This window comes from Bombina bombina, chromosome 4 (genome assembly GCF_027579735.1).
Source record: "Bombina bombina isolate aBomBom1 chromosome 4, aBomBom1.pri, whole genome shotgun sequence".
In the NCBI taxonomy this organism is placed as follows: Eukaryota; Metazoa; Chordata; class Amphibia; order Anura; family Bombinatoridae; genus Bombina; species Bombina bombina.
In genome coordinates this window covers 36,150,456-36,169,890 of record NC_069502.1, presented here as the reverse complement: position 1 = coordinate 36,169,890, position 19,435 = coordinate 36,150,456, and the positions used below count along the sequence as shown (strand labels likewise).

The 19,435-nt window shown below is 39.0% G+C and overlaps 1 protein-coding gene across 1 annotated transcript in view; it reads right to left on the bottom strand.

Moving 5' to 3' along the window:
• The window catches only part of LOC128656825 (cytosolic carboxypeptidase-like protein 5), a 602,149-nt gene that overhangs the window by 21,457 nt on the left and 561,257 nt on the right, over positions 1-19,435 (bottom strand). The window lies entirely within an intron of this gene.

The following is a 19,435-nucleotide window of genomic DNA, read 5'->3' as shown; positions in this document are numbered from 1 at the left end:
GACAAAGTAGCAGTGTTATATATTGTTGCAAATACTACTGCCATAGAGTGTTAAAGACACGCCCACACCCACAGAATACCAGGGTACGCCAGCATAACGAAGTAAAACTGATAATGAAAGTAAATGCTTTTTTAATTGCTTGCTATTTCTAAACTGAATTTAGACTTTACCGTCTGTGATCAGAATTAGATCAATATTCATATCTAACTGTATCCATCAGACTGTTTGCTAAACAATGAATTGCACTTATAGTAACAATTCATTTGTCCCAGATTCCCAACACTTAAATATGTATCATGTGATTATTGGAATATTCAACGGTTTAATTAGTTTAATTGATATTTACTGGCTCAGTGGTTATTATGTATGAGGGTAATATATCTGTAAGGGGTTAGTAATAGGTCTGTTATCAGGGCCGCCACTAGAAATTTTGGGGCCCCTGACTTAACCATTGATCAGGGCCCCCCCCCCCCTCCTTTGACATGTGCAATTTTTGACCAAGTGAATAAAACATGTATGCACTTTATTCTTAATTGCCTGTTTAAACTTGGAAATGTTGTAAAGGTAGTAACATACACACACACACACACTCACACATAAGGTTTCACATATAGACACTCTAGCAAACACGCAAAGAAACACAGACACCCAGACACTTAGCACTTGTTTACATTGACCTGACAAGTAATGAGGTAAACTACAGTTTTGTAAAAAAAGGAGATTTAGAAAACAAAATATGGAGTTCTGATTATCTTTTTGTAAAGGGAGATGCCAACTAAATGATGACAACAGCTTTACAGTGGCTTAAAGGAAGGGCCCTGAACTGCCTAAACAATAATTTAAAGGTTAAATGGTAGATTGGTGACTTCCGGAAAGGTCTCATTAGTCTCAAAGTCTGTAGAAAGATGTGAATAATCAGTAGTAAGGTCAAAATGTCCTAAAAAGGAACATACAATGGACACCCACACACAAACTCAAACTTGCACATACACCCAAGGAAACACCAACAGAGACAGCCTCAGAAAACACACAAAGACATACACACACACACACACAGAGACACCCACAGAAAACACATAAAGACATACATACACACCCTCACTGAGACGTCCACAGAAAACACACAAAGACATACACACCCTCACAGAGACACCCACAGAAAATACACACCCTCACAGAGACATCCACAGAAAACACAGACATACATACATACACACACACACACACACCCTCACAGAGACATCCACAGAAAACACAGACATACACACCCACCCTCACAGAGGCATCCAAAGAAAATACACAAAGACAAACACACGCCCACCCTCACAGAGACACCCATAGAAAAAGCTCAAAGACATATGCACACACCCTCACAGACATCCACAGAAAATGCACAAAGACATACACACCCACCCTCACAGAGATACCAACAGAAAAAAAATACATACACACTTATAGAGACACAAACCAAAGAACAAAGACATAAACACATATACCCACAGAAACACTCACAGGAGGAAACATTTATGCACCCTGCATCCCCTAAATCAACAGTGTGTGACATGCATGATAAAAAAAATCAGAAATTAAGAGATCACTTTTTAAAGAATCATATTTGTAAATGTGCAAACAAAAATAATTCTGTGAATTCAAAATTGTACATTAATGATCTGGGTAGATGGCTAGATGAAGAAAAGTACTTTTAAAAGGTTGACATATGTTTGTTTGATATTTTCCCCATTTTCCCCAACCAAGAGCACCACTTCAAATATAGTGTACAAATGTTCCCATCTGTCAGCTGTACTTGTGGATTTTGAAAATGCTGTACTCTATATGGTCTTGGTGGAACCATAAGCTGTGGTACTCATAACATTAGATCTGGTTAAATGCAGGATTTAATCTTGTTGGTATGCATTTCAAAATTAAGTCAGCTGTAGAGTAAACTGAACAGTTTTAAGTTAACCTGTCCCATTTCCAACACTGAGCAATCTTAGTCTGAGAGTCTAACATGTTATGCAGATGTAAAAATCTTAGATAAAATGCCTCCTTGTATCTGAAAAGTCCTTGCATAAAGGGGCAGTAAACTGTAATGCAATATACAGGCAGTCCCCGGGTTACATACAAGATAGGGACTTTAGGTTTGTTCTTAAGTTGAATTTGTATGTAAGTTGGAACAGGCACTTTATTTAACTGAAACTCTAGCCAAACATTTTTTTTTGTTTTGGATAGCATAGGATAAAGTTTGTTTTGCTATCTGTGCCCCTGTTCAGAAAATTTCACATCACTTTCTGTCCTTGTGACAATTGGATTTTCAGTATTTTGGATTATCCTGGAAAGAAGGATTGTCGATAAAGCTCTATTTTCTCTGTATGTAAGTACGAGTTGTACTTAAGTCGGATGTCTGTAACCCGAGGACTGCCTGTATATAATTTGTGTATTGAGGAGGAAACATTTCTGCATGGTTTTAAATATAGAATTTCTACAGCATTGTCAAATAATCATAAATACACTGCTGCTAAAAAACAGAATTTATGTTTACCTGATAAATTACTTTCTCCAACGGTGTGTCCGGTCCACGGCGTCATCCTTACTTGCGGGATATTCTCTTCCCCAACAGGAAATGGCAAAGAGCCCAGCAAAGCTGGTCACATGATCCCTCCTAGGCTCCGCCTTCCCCAGTCATTCGACCGACGTAAAGGAGGAATATTTGCATAGGAGAAATCATATGATACCGTGGTGACTGTAGTTAAAGAAAATAAATCATCAGACCTGATTAAAAAACCAGGGCGGGCCGTGGACCCGACACACCGTTGGAGAAAGTAATTTATCAGGTAAACAAATTCTGTTTTCTCCAACATAGGTGTGTCCGGTCCACGGCGTCATCCTTACTTGTGGGAACCAATACCAAAGCTTTAGGACACGGATGATGGGAGGGAGCAAATCAGGTCACCTAGATGGAAGGCACCACGGCTTGCAAAACCTTTCTCCCAAAAATAGCCTCAGAAGAAGCAAAAGTATCAAATTTGTAAAATTTAGTAAAAGTGTGCAGTGAAGACCAAGTCGCTGCCTTACATATCTGATCAACAGAAGCCTCGTTCTTGAAGGCCCATGTGGAAGCCACGGCCCTAGTGGAATGAGCTGTGATTCTTTCAGGAGGCTGCCGTCCGGCAGTCTCATAAGCCAATCTGATGATGCTTTTAAGCCAAAAAGAGAGAGAGGTAGAAGTTGCTTTTTGACCTCTCCTTTTACCAGAATAAACAACAAACAAGGAAGATGTTTGTCTGAAATCCTTTGTAGCATCTAAATAGAATTTTAGAGCACGAACTACATCCAAATTGTGCAACAAACGTTCCTTCTTTGAAACTGGATTCGGACACAAAGAAGGCACGACTATCTCCTGGTTAATGTTTTTGTTAGAAACAACTTTCGGAAGAAAACCAGGTTTAGTACGCAAAACCACCTTATCTGCATGGAACACCAGATAAGGAGGAGAACACTGCAGAGCAGATAACTCTGAAACTCTTCTAGCAGAAGAAATTGCAACCAAAAACAAAACTTTCCAAGATAATAACTTGATATCAACGGAATGTAGGGGTTCAAACGGAACCCCCTGAAGAACTGAAAGAACTAAATTGAGACTCCAAGGAGGAGTCAAAGGTTTGTAAACAGGCTTGATTCTAACCAGAGCCTGAACAAAAGCTTGAACATCTGGCACAGCTGCCAGCTTTTTGTGAAGTAAAACAGATAAGGCAGAAATCTGTCCCTTCAAAGAACTTGCAGATAATCCTTTCTCCAAACCTTCTTGAAGAAAGGATAGAATCTTAGGAATTTTTATCTTGTTCCATGGGAATCCTTTAGATTCACACCAACAGATATATTTTTTCCATATTTTATGGTAGATTTTTCTAGTTACAGGCTTTCTGGCCTGAACAAGAGTATCAATGACAGAATCTGAGAACCCTCGCTTTGATAAAATCAAGCGTTCAATCTCCAAGCAGTCAGTTGGAGTGAGGCCAGATTCGGATGTTCGAACGGACCTTGAACAAGAAGGTCCTGTCTCAAAGGTAGCTTCCATGGTGGAGCCGATGATAACATATTCACCAGGTCTGCATACCAAGTCCTGCCTGGCCACGCAGGAGCTATCAAGATCACCGATGCCCTCTCCTGATTGATCCTGGCTACCAGCCTGGGGATGAGAGGAAACGGTGGGAATACATAAGCTAGATTGAAGGTCCAAGGTGCTACTAGTGCATCTACTAGAGTCGCCTTGGGATCCCTGGATCTGGACCCGTAGCAAGGAACCTTGAAGTTCTGACGAGAGGCCATCAGATCCATGTCTGGAATGCCCCCCAATTGAGTTATTTGGGCAAAGATTTCCGGATGGAGTTCCCACTCCCCCGGATGAAATGTCTGACGACTCAGAAAATCCGCTTCCCAATTTTCCACTCCTGGGATGTGGATTGCAGACAAGTGGCAGGAGTGAGTCTCCGCCCATTGAATGATTTTGGTCACTTCTTCCATCGCCAGGGAACTCCTTGTTCCCCCCTGATGGTTGATATACGCAACAGTCGTCATGTTGTCTGATTGAAACCGTATGAATTTGGCCTTTGCTAGCTGAGGCCAAGCCTTGAGAGCATTGAATATCGCTCTCAGTTCCAGAATATTTATCGGGAGAAGAGATTCTTCCCGAGACCAAAGACCCTGAGCTTTCAGGGGTTCCCAGACCGCGCCCCAGCCCACCAGACTGGCGTCGGTCGAGACAATGACCCACTCTGGTCTGCGGAAGCTCATCCCCTGTGACAGGTTGTCCAGGGTCAGCCACCAACGGAGTGAATCTCTGGTCCTCTGATCTACTTGTATCGTCGGAGACAAGTCTGTATAATCCCCATTCCACTGACTGAGCATGCACAGTTGTAATGGTCTCAGATGAATTCGCGCAAAAGGAACTATGTCCATTGCCGCGACCATCAAACCTATTACTTCCATGCACTGCGCTATGGAAGGAAGAAGAACAGAATGAAGTACTTGACAAGAGCTTAGAAGTTTTGATTTTCTGGCCTCTGTCAGAAAAATCCTCATTTCTAAGGAGTCTATTATTGTTCCCAAGAAGGGAACTCTTGTTGACGGAGATAGAGAACTCTTTTCTACGTTCACTTTCCACCCGTGAGATCTGAGAAAGGCCAGGACAATGTCCGTATGAGCCTTTGCTTGTGGTAGGGACGACGCTTGAATCAGTATGTCGTCCAAGTAAGGTACTACTGCAATGCCCCTTGGTCTTAGCACCGCTAGAAGGGACCCTAGTACCTTTGTGAAAATTCTTGGAGCAGTGGCTAATCCGAATGGAAGTGCCACAAACTGGTAATGCTTGTCCAGAAAGGCGAACCTTAGGAACCGATGATGTTCCTTGTGGATAGGAATATGTAGATACGCATCCTTTAAATCCACCGTGGTCATGAATTGACCTTCCTGGATGGTAGGAAGAATTGTCCGAATGGTTTCCATTTTGAACGATGGAACCTTGAGAAATTTGTTTAGGATCTTGAGATCTAAGATTGGTCTGAATGTTCCCTCTTTTTTGGGAACTATGAACAGATTGGAGTAGAATCCCATCCCTTGTTCTCCCAATGGAACAGGATGAATCACTCCCATTTTTAACAGGTCTTCTACACAATGTAAGAATGCCTGTCTTTTTATGTGGTCTGAAGACAATTGAGACCTGTGGAACCTCCCCCTTGGGGGAAGCTCCTTGAATTCCAGAAGATAACCTTGGGAGACTATTTCTAGCGCCCAAGGATCCAGAACATCTCTTGCCCAAGCCTGAGCGAAGAGAGAAAGTCTGCCCCCCACCAGATCCGGTCCCGGATCGGGGGCCAACATCTCATGCTGTCTTGGTAGCAGTGGCAGGTTTCTTGGCCTGCTTACCTTTGTTCCAGCCTTGCATTGGCCTCCAGGCTGGCTTGGTTTGAGAAGTATTACCCTCTTGCTTAGAGGATGTAGAACTTGGAGCTGGTCCGTTTCTGCGAAAGGGACGAAAATTTGGTTTATTTTTAGCCTTAAAAGACCTATCCTGAGGAAGGGCGTGGCCCTTACCCCCAGTGATATCTGAAATAATCTCTTTCAAGTCAGGGCCAAACAGCGTTTTCCCCTTGAAAGGTATGTTAAGCAATTTGTTCTTGGAAGACGCATCCGCTGACCAAGATTTTAGCCAAAGCGCTCTGCGCGCCACAATAGCAAACCCCAAATTTTTCGCCGCTAATCTAGCCAATTGCAAAGTGGCGTCTAAAGTAAAAGAGTTAGCCAATTTAAGAGCATGAATTCTGTCCAAAATCTCCTCATAAGAAGAATCTTTATTGAGCGACTTTTCTAGTTCATCGAACCAGAAACACGCTGCTGTAGTGACAGGAACAATGCATGAAATTGGTTGTAGAAGGTAACCTTGCTGAACAAACATCTTTTTAAGCAAACCCTCTAATTTTTTATCCATAGGATCTTTGAAAGCACAACTATCTTCTATAGGGATAGTGGTGCGTTTGTTTAGAGTAGAAACCGCCCCCTCGACCTTGGGGACTGTCTGCCATAAGTCCTTTCTGGGGTCGACCATAGGAAACAATTTCTTAAATATAGGGGGAGGGACAAAAGGTATGCCGGGCCTTTCCCATTCTTTGTTTACAATGTCCGCCACCCGCTTGGGTATAGGAAAAGCTTCGGGGGGCCCCGGGACCTCAAGGAACTTGTCCATCTTACATAATTTCTCTGGAATGACCAAATTGTCACAATCATCCAGAGTAGATAACACCTCCTTAAGCAGAGCGCGGAGATGTTCCAATTTAAATTTGAATGTAATCACATCAGGTTCAGCTTGTTGAGAAATTTTCCCTGAATCTGAAATTTCTCCCTCAGACAAAACCTCCCTGGCCCCCTCAGACTGGTGTAGGGGCATGTCAGAACCATTATCGTCAGCGTCCTCATGCTCTTCAGTATTTTCTAAAACAGAGCAGTCGCGCTTCCGCTGATAAGTGGGCATTTTGGCTAAAATGTGTTTGATAGAATTATCCATTACAGCCGTTAATTGTTGCATAGTAAGGAGTATTGGCACACTAGATGTACTAGGGGCCTCCTGTGTGGGCAAGACTGGCGTAGACAAAGGAGGGGATGATGCAGTACCATGCTTACTCCCCTCACTTGAGGAATCATCTTGGGCATCATTTTCTCTAAATTTTTTGTCACATACATCACATCTATTTAAATGAGAAGGAACCTTGGCTTCCTCACATACAGAACATAGTCTATCTGATAGTTCAGACATGTTAAACAGGCATAAACTTGATAACAAAGTACAAAAAACGTTTAAAAATAAAACCGTTACTGTCACTTTAAATTTTAAACTGAACACACTTTATTACTGAATATGTGAAAAAGTATGAAGGAATTGTTCAAAATTCACCAAAATTTCACCACAGTGTCTTAAAGCCTTAAAAGTATTGCACACCAAATTTGAAAGCTTTAACTCTTAAAATAACGGAACCGGAGCCGTTTTTATATTTAACCCCTATACAGTCCCTGGTATCTGCTTTGCTGAGACCCAACCAAGCCCAGAGGGGAATACGATACCAAATGACGCCTTCAGTAAGCTTTTTCTATGTATCTGAGCTCCTCACACATGCATCTGCATGCCTTGCTTCCCAAAAACAACTGCGCATTAGTGGCGCGAAAATGAGGCTCTGCCTATGCTTAGAGAAGGCCCCCAGAGAAAAAGGTGTCCAATACAGTGCCTGCCGGTTATTCAACATAATTCCCAAGAATAAAATAACTCCTCAAAGCTATAAACTATTAAAAATGCTTATAAATCAATCGTTTTAGCCCAGAAAAATGTCTACCAGTCTTTAAAGCCCTTGTGAAGCCCTTTATTCTTATTTAATAAAAATGGCTTACCGGATCCCATATGGAAAATGACAGCTTCCAGCATTACCAAGTCTTGTTAGAAATGTGTCATACCTCAAGCAGCAAAAGTCTGCTCACTGTTTCCCCCAACTGAAGTTAATTCCTCTCAACAGTCCTGTGTGGAAACAGCCATCGATTTTAGTAACGGTTGCTAAAATCATTTTCCTCTTACAAACAGAAATCTTCATCTCTTTTCTGTTTCAGAGTAAATAGTACATACCAGCACTATTTTAAAATAACAAACTCTTGATTGAAGAATAAAAACTACATTTAAACACCAAAAAACTCTAAGCCATCTCCGTGGAGATGTTGCCTGTACAACGGCAAAGAGAATGACTGGGGAAGGCGGAGCCTAGGAGGGATCATGTGAAGAGCTTTGCTGGGCTCTTTGCCATTTCCTGTTGGGGAAGAGAATATCCCACAAGTAAGGATGACGCCGTGGACCGGACACACCTATGTTGGAGAAAAAATGTGTTTTTATGGACCCCTGGCCCCACCATACAACTACTACCACACTGAAGTTACAATCTTAAATTGCACAAATAAATAAAAAAAACATTTGCTAAGTAATTCCTACCTCCTCTGCAAATGAAAGTGATCTGACTCAGACACACACTGTACAAACAAAGTGCCAAGTCTGTCTCACACTGTGCATAGTGGTTTAGTGCACACTCAGAAATCCTCTCAAATGCTAATACTTTACTCCTTGTAATAACATTTCCCATGCTCAATTAGCACTCTGCTGTAGTACCCACTGGTGGCTGCCAAAATGTAAAAAAAAAAAAATTTTTTTTTTTACTTCTTGCCTCATTGGGCCCCACTATCCCATTGGGCCCCTGACAGGAGTCACCCGTCACCCCCTGATGGCGGTCCTGTCTGTTATACATGTTTAGTGATAGCCACACGTGTTTAGGTAATTAGGGAAGTCTAACATTATAAAACATATCTTTTAGTCTATGCCCTCTAATTTCAGTGAATATACTTGGTCTTTTTTAATATTTCATAACATTTAAAGGGACAGTAACCATCCTGTAACTACAATAGATTTATATTGATTTGCTATAGAATATCAAGTCTATACATTTTTTTTAAAACAAAGATACATCTTGTTTGCTGTTATTGCTTTCCAATAACCAAACTCCAGCCACCATCTGCCTTATTTGTGGGAGCCAATGCGTGCTTTAGTCTGCAGACAACAAGGCTAGTGTCAGTCATTGCTTTAGTCTGCAGACAACAAGGCTAGTGTCAGTCATATTGCTAGTATAAAGTACATGCGTTTGCAGTTATTTGTTAACACCAATTAGAGAAAGATATGTAAATTTGTTTTACAATGCAAAACTAAGCATTTTATATTCATTTCCCAAACTGTTTACTGTACCTTTAACATTAATTTAACTACATGTATTAGTCCTTACACTCAAAGGGGCGAGACTCAAAATAGTTTTCCCCTCTCCCTAAAACAGAATGTTTCACAATGAATTACAGAGCATTGTTTTTGTTTTTTAAATGGATGTTCGTATAGAGTAAATGTGTAGAAGGAGCCCTCCAACAGATTAAGAGATACAACACTATATTTGGGTGTTGCGTTATACCACGGAAGTAGTATAGGATTAAAGCAGTGTCCTAGTGTAAAAAGACATATAGAGTAATAATGCTAATAAAAGATGGCTAAATGTAAAGTAATGAAGCGATTAGGCAAAAGGTTACTAAAAATATGTTACTAAAAATATGTTACTAAAAATATGTTACTAAAAATGTTACTAAAAATGTTACTAAAAATATGTTACTAAAAATATGTTACTGAAAATGTTACTAAAAATATGTTACTAAAAATATGTTACTAAAAATGTTACTAAAAATGTTACTAAAAATATGTTACTAAAAATGTTACTAAAAATATGTTACTAAAAATATGTTACTGAAAATATGTTACTGAAAATGTTACTAAAAATATGTTACTAAAAATGTTACTAAAAATATGTTACTAAAAATATGTTACTAAAAATATGTTACTAAAAATATGTTACTAAAAATGTTACTAAAAAATATGTTACTGAAAATATGTTACTAAAATATATATCAGGTGAATGTAGCAATGCATATATGGTAACTAAGATACAATTCTAACTACAGTTGGAAAGTACATAATGATAAAGCAGCTTAAGTATTACAAAATATATATATATATAATATTACATCAAATCCGATATTAAAAGATAATGCTAATGGTATAGAACATCGGTAAAGCTAGACATTGACAATAAGCAGAAAATGTTAAGGTTGTGTGTTAAAACACAAAAAAGATTGGCCAATCTTAAAATATAGATAAAAAATATAAATATGTGCACAAAGGATATGTGGATATCCAAGGAGAAAAAAAGGAAAAAGAATATAATAATAAAAAAATGATGAAAAAATGAAAAAAAGGGAGTGCATAAAAATAAGGGGAGTGTATTTTAACAACATATTTTTAGTAACACATTTTTAGTAACACATTTTTAGTAACACATTTTTAGTAACACATTTTTAGTAACACATTTTTAGTAACACATTTTTAGTAACACATTTTTAGTAACACATTTTTAGTAACACATTTTTAGTAACACATTTTTAGTAACACATTTTTAGTAACACATTTTTAGTAACACATTTTTAGTAACACATTTTTAGTAACACATTTTTAGTAACACATTTTTAGTAACACATTTTTAGTAACACATTTTTAGTAACACATTTTTAGTAACACATTTTTAGTAACACATTTTTAGTAACACATTTTTAGTAACACATTTTTAGTAACACATTTTTAGTAATATATTTTTAGTAATATATTTTAAACAACGTTGGCTACATTATCATACTCTGTCACCTTTTGCCACTCTGTCACTTCATTAATTAACATTTAGCCATATTTTATTAGCATTATTACTCTATATGTCTTTTTACACTAGGAAACTGCTTTAATCCTATACTACTTCCGTGGTATAACGCAACACCCAAATATAGTGTTGTATCTCTTGTTTAAGAGACTCTGTTGGAGGCGCTAGTTCTCCTACGCATTTACTCTATACAAACTAGAACAATTTTGTTAGGCTATCGTTCCTTCTTGAAGTGAGCTTGTATTCTTTATTTCTTTGGCGCTGTCCTCTGTATATATTTCCTACGCTTAAATGGATGTTCGGTTTGTCTGTGGGAGTTGTCCCTTTTAGCCAGTGAGCAGTACGGCCTCAGTAGTCAGTTGTAAATAATTATGCAACTTCATGTTAGTTTATTCTCAAATTTAAACATCTTTTACTTCGCTCTTTTTGCTTACCTGATAAATTAATTCCTTTCATGATGATGCAAGACTTCACATGGGAATTAGACTCCAGTCCTCTAGGACAGTGTTTCTCAACTCCAATCCTCCAGTAACCTTAACAGGCCAGGTTTTCATTATATCTGGACTAGATCACAGGTGAAATAATCAGCTAAGTAAGAGCAGGTTAGTAACCATGGTTACTGATCAGCTGATTACTTCACATGTGCTTTAGTTAAGATATCCTGAAAATCTGGCCTGTTAGGGGTACTTGAGGCTGGGGTTTAGAAACACTGCATTATGATGAGGTAAATACACGGAACATACCAGAGCTTTAAATCCCTCCCCCTCTTGCTGCATCCCTCGGGTCAGATATATGGCAAGTAAATGAGGAAAACAGAACAGCAGGAAAGACAAAGTGGAGCAAGTGCAAAACAAGTACTGCCGCCATCTGTTCAAAATAAAAGCAGGGCTTGTGGACTCTCACCATCATGAAAGAAAACATAATTTATGTAAGAACTTACCTGATAAATTCATTTTTTTCATATTGGCAAGAGTCCATGAGCTAGTGACGTATGGGATATACAATCCTACCAGGAGGGGCAAAGTTTCCCAAACCTCAAAATGCCTATAAATACACCCCTCACCACACCCACAATTCAGTTTAATGAATAGGCAAGAAGTGGGGTGATAAAGAAAGGAGTAAAAAGCATCAACAAAGGAATTTGGAAATAATTGTGCTTTATACAAAAAAAACATAACCACCATAAAAAAGTGGGTCTCATAGACTCTTGCCAATATGAAAGAAATGAATTTATCAGGCAAGTTCTTACATAGATTATGTTTTCTTTCATGTAATTGGCAAGAGTCCATGAGCTAGTGACGAATGGGATAGCAATACCCAAGATGTGGAAATCCACGCAAGAGTCACTAGAGAGGGAAGGATAAAAATAAAAACAGCCATTTTCTGCTGAAAAAATGAATCCACAACCCAAAATATAAGTTGATTCTCATAAATGTGAGGAAAAAAATTAAATCAAAAGTAGAAAAATCAAACTAAAACCGCTGCCTGAAGAACTTTTCTACCAAAAACTGCTTCCGAAGAAGCAAATACATCAAAATGGTAGAATTTAGTAAATGTATGCAAAGAAGACCAAGTAGCAGCTTTGCAAATCTGATCAACTGAAGCTTGATTCTTAAAAGCCCAGGAAGTGGAAACTGATCTAGTTGAGCTGTAATTCTCTGAGGTGGGGCTTGACCCGACTCCAAATAGGCTTGATGAATCAAATGTTTTAACCACGAGGCCAAGGAAACGGCAGAAGCCTTCTGACCTTTCCTGGAACCAGAAAAGATAACAAATAGACAAAAGTCTCCCTGAACTCTTTAGTAGCTTCAACATAATATTTGAAAGCTCTCACCACATCCAAAGAATGTAAAAATCTCTCCAAAGAATTCTTAGGATTAGGACACAAGGAAGGAACAAAATTTTCTCTATTAATGTTGTTAGAATTTACAACCTTAGGTAAGAATTTAAATGAAGTCCGCAAAACTGCCTTATCCTGATGAAAAATCAGAAAAGGAGATTCACAAGAAAGAGCAGATAACTCAGAAACTCTTCTAGCAGAAGAGATAGCCAAAAGAAACAACACTTTCCAAGAAAGTAGTTTAATATCTAAAGAATGCATAGGCTCAAACGGAGGAGCCTGTAAAGCTTTCAAAACTAAATTAAGACTCCAAGGAGGAGAGATTGATTTAATGACAGGCTTGATACAAACCAAAGCCTGCACAAAACAATGAATATCAGGAAGTTTAGCAATCTTTCTGTGAAATAAAACAGAAAGAGCAGAGATTTGTCCTTTCAATGAACTTGCAGACAAACCTTTATCCAAACCATCCTGAAGAAACTGTAAAATTCTAGGAATTCTAAAAGAATGCCAAGAGAATTTATGAGAAGAACACCATGAAATGTAAGTTTTCCAAACTCGATAATAAATCTTTCTAGAAACAGATTTACGAGCCTGCAACATAGTATTAATCACTGAGTCAGAGAAACCTCTATGACTAAGCACTAAGCATTTAATTTCCATACCTTCAAATTTAATGATTTGAGATCCTGATGGAAAAATGGACCTTGGGATAGAAGGTCTGGCCTTAATGGAAGTGGCCAAGGTTGGCAACTAGACATCTGAACAAGATCCGCATACCAAAACCTGTGAGGCCATGCTAGAGCCATCAGCAGCACAAACAATCGCTCCATGATGATTTTGGAGATCACTCTTGGAAGAAGAACTAGAGGAGGGAAAATATAAGCAGGTTGATAACACCAAGGAAGTGTCAATGCATCCACTGCTTCCGCTTGAAGATCCCTGGACCTGGACAGGTACCTGGGAAGTTTTTTGTTTAGATGAGATGCCATACGATCTATTTCTGGAAGCCCCCAAATCTGAACAACTTGAGAAAACACATCTGGGTGGAGAGATCATTCTCCCGGATGAAAAGTCTGACGACTGAGGTAATCCGCTTCCCAACTGTCTATACCTGGGATATGAACAGCAGAAATTAGACAGGAGCTGAATTCCGCCCAAACAAGTATCCAAGATACTTCTTTCATAGCTTGAGGACTGTGAGTACCACCCTGATAATTGACATATGCCACAGTTGTGATACTGTCTGTCTGAAAACAAATGAACGGTTCTCTCTTCAACAGAGGCCAAAACTGAAGAGCCCTGAGAATCGCTCAGAGTTCCAAAATATTGATTGGTAATCTCGCCTCTTGAGATTTCCAAACCCCTTGTGCTGTCAGAGATCCCCAAACAGCTCCCCAACCTGAAAGACTCGCATCTGTTGTGATCACAGTCCAGGTTGGACAAACAAAAGAGGCCCCTAGAATTATACGATGGTGATCTAACCACCAAGTCAGAGAAAGTCGAACATTGGGATTTAAGGATATTAATTGTGATAGCTTTGTATAATCCCTGCACCAATGGTTCAGCATACAAAGCTGGAGAGGTCTCATATGAAAACGAGCAAAGGGGATTGCGTCCGATGCTGCAGTCATGAGAACTAAAATTTCCATGCACATAGCTACTGAAGGGAATGACTGAGATTGAAGGTTCCGACAGGCTACAACCAATTTCAAACGTCTCTTGTCTGTTAGAAACAAAGTCATGAGGAATCAAATAACTTTTTGGTAAATTGATCCTCCAACCATGTTTTCGAAGAAACAACACTAGTTGATTCATGTGATATTCTGCAGAAAGTAAAGACTGAGCGAGTACCAAGATATCGTCCAAATAAGGAAACACCGCAATACTCTGCTCTCTGACTACAGAGAGTAGGGCACCTAGAACCTTTGAAAAGATTCTTGGAGCTGTCGCTAGGCCAAAAGGAAGAGCAACAAATTGGTAATGCCTGTCTAGAAAAGAGAATCTCAGGAACTGATAGTGATCTGGATGAATCGGAATATGAAGATATGCATCCTGTAAGTCTATTGTGGACATATAATGCCCTTGTTGAACAAAAGGCAGAATAGTCCTTATAGTCACCATTTTGAAAGTTGGTACTCTTACAACTGGTATGAATGAATTTTCGTTCTTTGGGACAATGAATAGATTTGAATAAAACCCCAGACCCTGTTCCTGAAACGGAACTGGCATGATTACCCCTGATAACTCCAGGTCTGAAACACAATTCAGGAAAGCCTGTGCCTTTACTGGGTTTGCTGGAATGCGTGAGAGAAAACAATCTTCTCACAAGCGGTCTTACTCTGAATCCTATTCTGTACCCCTTAGAGACAATACTCTGAATCCAATGATTTTGGACCGAATTGATCCAAACATCTTTGAAAAATTTTCATCTGCCCCCTACCAGATGAAATGGAATGAGGGCCGCACCTTCATGTGGACTTGGGGGCTGGCTTTGATCTCTTAAATGGCTTGGATTTATTTCAATTTGAAGAAGGTTTCCAATTGGAAACAGATTCCTTGGGGGAAGGATTAGGTTTCTGTTCCTTATTTTGTCGAAAGGAACGAAAACGGTTAGAAGCTTTAGATTTACCCTTAGGTTTTTTATCCTGAGGCAAAAAACTCCCTTCCCCCCCAGTGAAAGTTGAAATTATTGAATCCAACTGAGAACCAAATAATTTATTACCTTGGAAAGAAAGAGATAGTAATCTGGACTTAGAAGTCATATCAGCATTCCAAGATTTGAGCCACAAAGCTCTTCTAGCTAAAATAGCTAAAGACATAGGTTTAACATCAATTTTGATAATATCAAAAATGGCATCACAAATGAAATTATTAGCATGTTGAATCAACTTAACAATGCTAGACAAATCATGATCCGATACTTGTTGCGCTAAAGTTTTTAACCAAAAAGTTGAAGCAGCTGCAACATCAGCCAAATAAATTGCAGGCCTAAGAAGATGACCTGAATATAAATAAGCTTTCCTTAGATAAGATTCAAATTTCCTATCTAAAGGATCTCTAAAAGAAGTACTATCTTCCATAGGAATAGTAGTACGTTTAGCAAGAGTAGAGATAGCCCCATCAACTTTGGGGATCTTTTCCCAAAACTCCAATGTAACTGCTGACAAAGGATACAATTTTTTAAACCTTGAAAAAGGAATAAAAGAAGTACCAGGCCTATTCCATTCTTTAGAAATCATATCAGAAATAGCATCAGGAACTGGAAAAACCTCTGGAATAACCACAGGCGGTTTATAAACAGAATTTAAACGTTGGCTATTTTTAATATCAAGAGGACTAGTTTCCTCCATATCTAATGTAATCAACACTTCTTTTAACAAAGAACGAATATACTCCATTTTAAATAAATAAGAGGATTTGTCAGTGTCAATATCTGAGGCAGGATCTTCTGAATCAGATAGATCGTCATTAGAGAAGGATAATTCAGTATGTTGCTGGTCATTTGAAATTTCAAGTTTTTAAAGACGTTTTACGTTTATTAGAAGGCGGAATGGCAGACAAAGCCTTCTGAATAGAAACAGAAATAAATTATTTTAAATTTACAGGTATATATTGTGCATTAGATGTTGAGGGAACAGCAACAGGTAATGAACTACTACTGATGGATACATTCTCTGCATGTAAAAGTTTATCATGACAACTATTACAAACCACAGCTGGAGGTATAACCTCCACAAGTTTACAACAAATGCACTTAGCTTTGGTAGAACTGTTATCAGGCGGCAGGGTTCCAACAGTGATTTCTGAGACAGGATCAGATTGAGACATCTTGCAAATGTAAGAGAAAAAAACAACATATAAAGCAAAATTATCAATTTCCTATTATGGCAGTTTCAGGAATGGGAAAAAAATGCAAACAGCATAGCCCTCTGACATAGAAAAAAGGCAAGAGGTAAATAGGAATGGGGTCTTAAATAATGAAAAAAAATATAATGAAGAAAAATATTTTTTTGGCGCCAAAAACGTCTGGAAAAAACACACTTGCGTCATAGATGATGCAACCTTGTGAAGGACTCGGCGTCAACTAAGACGTCAGAAATTACGAATTTGTGTCAACGAACGTAACTTTGCGCCAAAAAAATCTCGCACCAAGAATGACGCAATAAACTTGGGCATTTTGCGCCCTTGCGAGCCTAATTCTGCCTGCTAATTTAAAAGACAGTCAATAGAAAAAGAGACTATACCCCAGGTAAGAAATATATTTTTCATAAAAAAGCATTTCCCAGATATGAAACTGACAGTCTGCAAAAGGAAATATACTGAAAACCTGAATCATGGCAAATATAAGTACAATACATATATTTAGAACTTTACATAAATACATAAAGTGCCAAACCATAGCTGAGAGTGTCTTAAGTAATGAAAACATACTTACCAAAAGACACCCATCCACATATAGCAGATAGCCAGACCAGTACTGAAATGGTTATCAGTAGAGGTAATGGAATATGAGAGTATATTGTCGATCTGAAAAGGGAGGTAGGAGATGAATCTCTACGACCGGTAACAGAGAACCTATGAAATAGATCCCCCGTGAGGAAAACCATTGCATTCAATAGGTGATACTCCCTTCACATCCCTCTGACATTCACTGTACTCTGAGAGGAAATGGGCTTCAAAATGCTGAGAAGCGCATATCAACGTAGAAATCTTAGCACAAACTTACTTCACCACCTCCATAGGAGGCAAAGATTTGTAAAACGGAATTGTGGGTATGGTTAGGGGTGTATTTATAGGCATTATGAGGTTTGGGAAACTTTGCCCCTCATGGTAGGATTGTATATCCCATATGTCACTAGCTCATGGACTCGTGCCAATTACATGAAAGAAATGCATTTATCAGGTAAGTACAAATTAGGTTTTCTTTCATCAGATGGTGAGAGTCCACGGCACATCATGTGTGAGAATACCCAAGCAGTTGAGTCCATGAGGCTGCCAGGTAATAGGCCTGGGGGAAACAGTTAAGGCAGGTATGTTACTAATCAGGCATTACAGCTTTCCTGCCAAAAGCTGCCTCAGTAGAGTCATACACATCAAATAGATAAAACCTCAAGAAAAAATTTAAGACCAAGTAGCTGCATTACAAATCTTAACTATGGATGCAATTATGGAAGGCCCAAGAAGGGGCAACAGCTCTTGTGGAGTGAGCAGAAATATGCTCAGGGGGAGTCTTCCCCCGCCCCAAGGAATGCCTTAAGAAAACTAGAACACCAAAAATATAAGCAATTTCTATATCTTTGCCCATAACCGTCGGTAATGCTTACCAGTGAGAAACCCTCTCCTTATGGGCATGGACAGAGCTGACCACTCCCCTGGTTACCTGTATATATGTGACCCCTCAGGTACCGCCTCCTCCCAGTGCTGTCTAGCTAAATAGGTGGACCAAGCAGATGGGAGGGAGCCTGGTTAGTATTACCCAGGTATATGGGCCAAGAGATAGAAATTGTTTACATTTTTGGTGTTTATTTTTAGTTATCTTGGCCCTCCCTGGTAATGTTTACCAGTGAGACGATACCAAAGAAGAATACCAGAATACAAGAAATCAGGGTGGGGAAAAAGACTAGATCAAAAGATATAATGCAAAGAAGATCAAGTTCTGGAAGAGGAACTCAATCTTTCGATACAACATGCTCTTCTACATGAGTACATAAGCACCTATAACAAATATATCAACACTTTTATCATAATCCTTTGCACAGTCACTAGAACCTGTATAGCCAGATACTGGAAGACTGGAACTCCCACATGGACTGAGATTTACAATAAAATACAGCATACATACACCATGTATGATTTGGCTGCAGGATTGTTAGATAACAAAGAGGTAAGTCCATAGGATTTGGTATTATTGGATCAGTAGGCAGATAAGGTAATCATTAAGAATCTCCCGAGGGCATGGACTGGTTGGCTATTGCGCAAATCAGATAAATCAGATTGTGTCGTCACCCCTCACCCTCCCTACACTGACTTTTTTTACTCCTATTTATTCTCCCTTTTCCTTTTTTGTATACATGTACATTAATATCAGATAGGAATGTATATCTGTTTAAAATAAGTTTGTTGAAACAAGTTACTAAAGATAAAGAATACAGGACTGTCGCCCGAAGGGGGCGGTCTAGTTAACCTCTAAGTTCAACACAGAGAGACAGAGATGGAAACAACACCATAAGAAACGGAAGGTTGCTGGACTAAGTTGTATTAAATTAGGAATTATTGAATACTTGCACCCAAACGAGGAGAGACTGTCTGATGCATATTTTCTTTGGGGTTGTGACTAGCCATCTCTATGTGTTATTGTATAAGTGACCTCTGGTGTGCCCGTCAGGAAGGACTAAATAGGGTCCTGACTCCATGGAAGCAGCTACTTATCTCCTCATTTTATAATGTTTTCTTTTTGCAAACTAAAAGTATGACAATAAAAACACACACAAAAGAAAATGCAAATGACATATCTTGTACTTAATATACACATATTAAAGTGATAACAGAGAATGTCTCTAAACCTCAAAAGCTAAAAAGTAATTAATACGTTTAGGGCAGTGGGTTGCAAAGTGTGAGGCGGCCTCCCCAGGGGGTCCTAGACCATATAAAGGGAGGCGCAGGAGCAGTGCCACTTCAAACTATACTATAGAATTCCCAAGCAGCAGCTCAGTTGCGGACCTAGTGAACAGAGGGCCCTGGTGCAAGATTTGTTTTGCTCCCTCCCCAAACA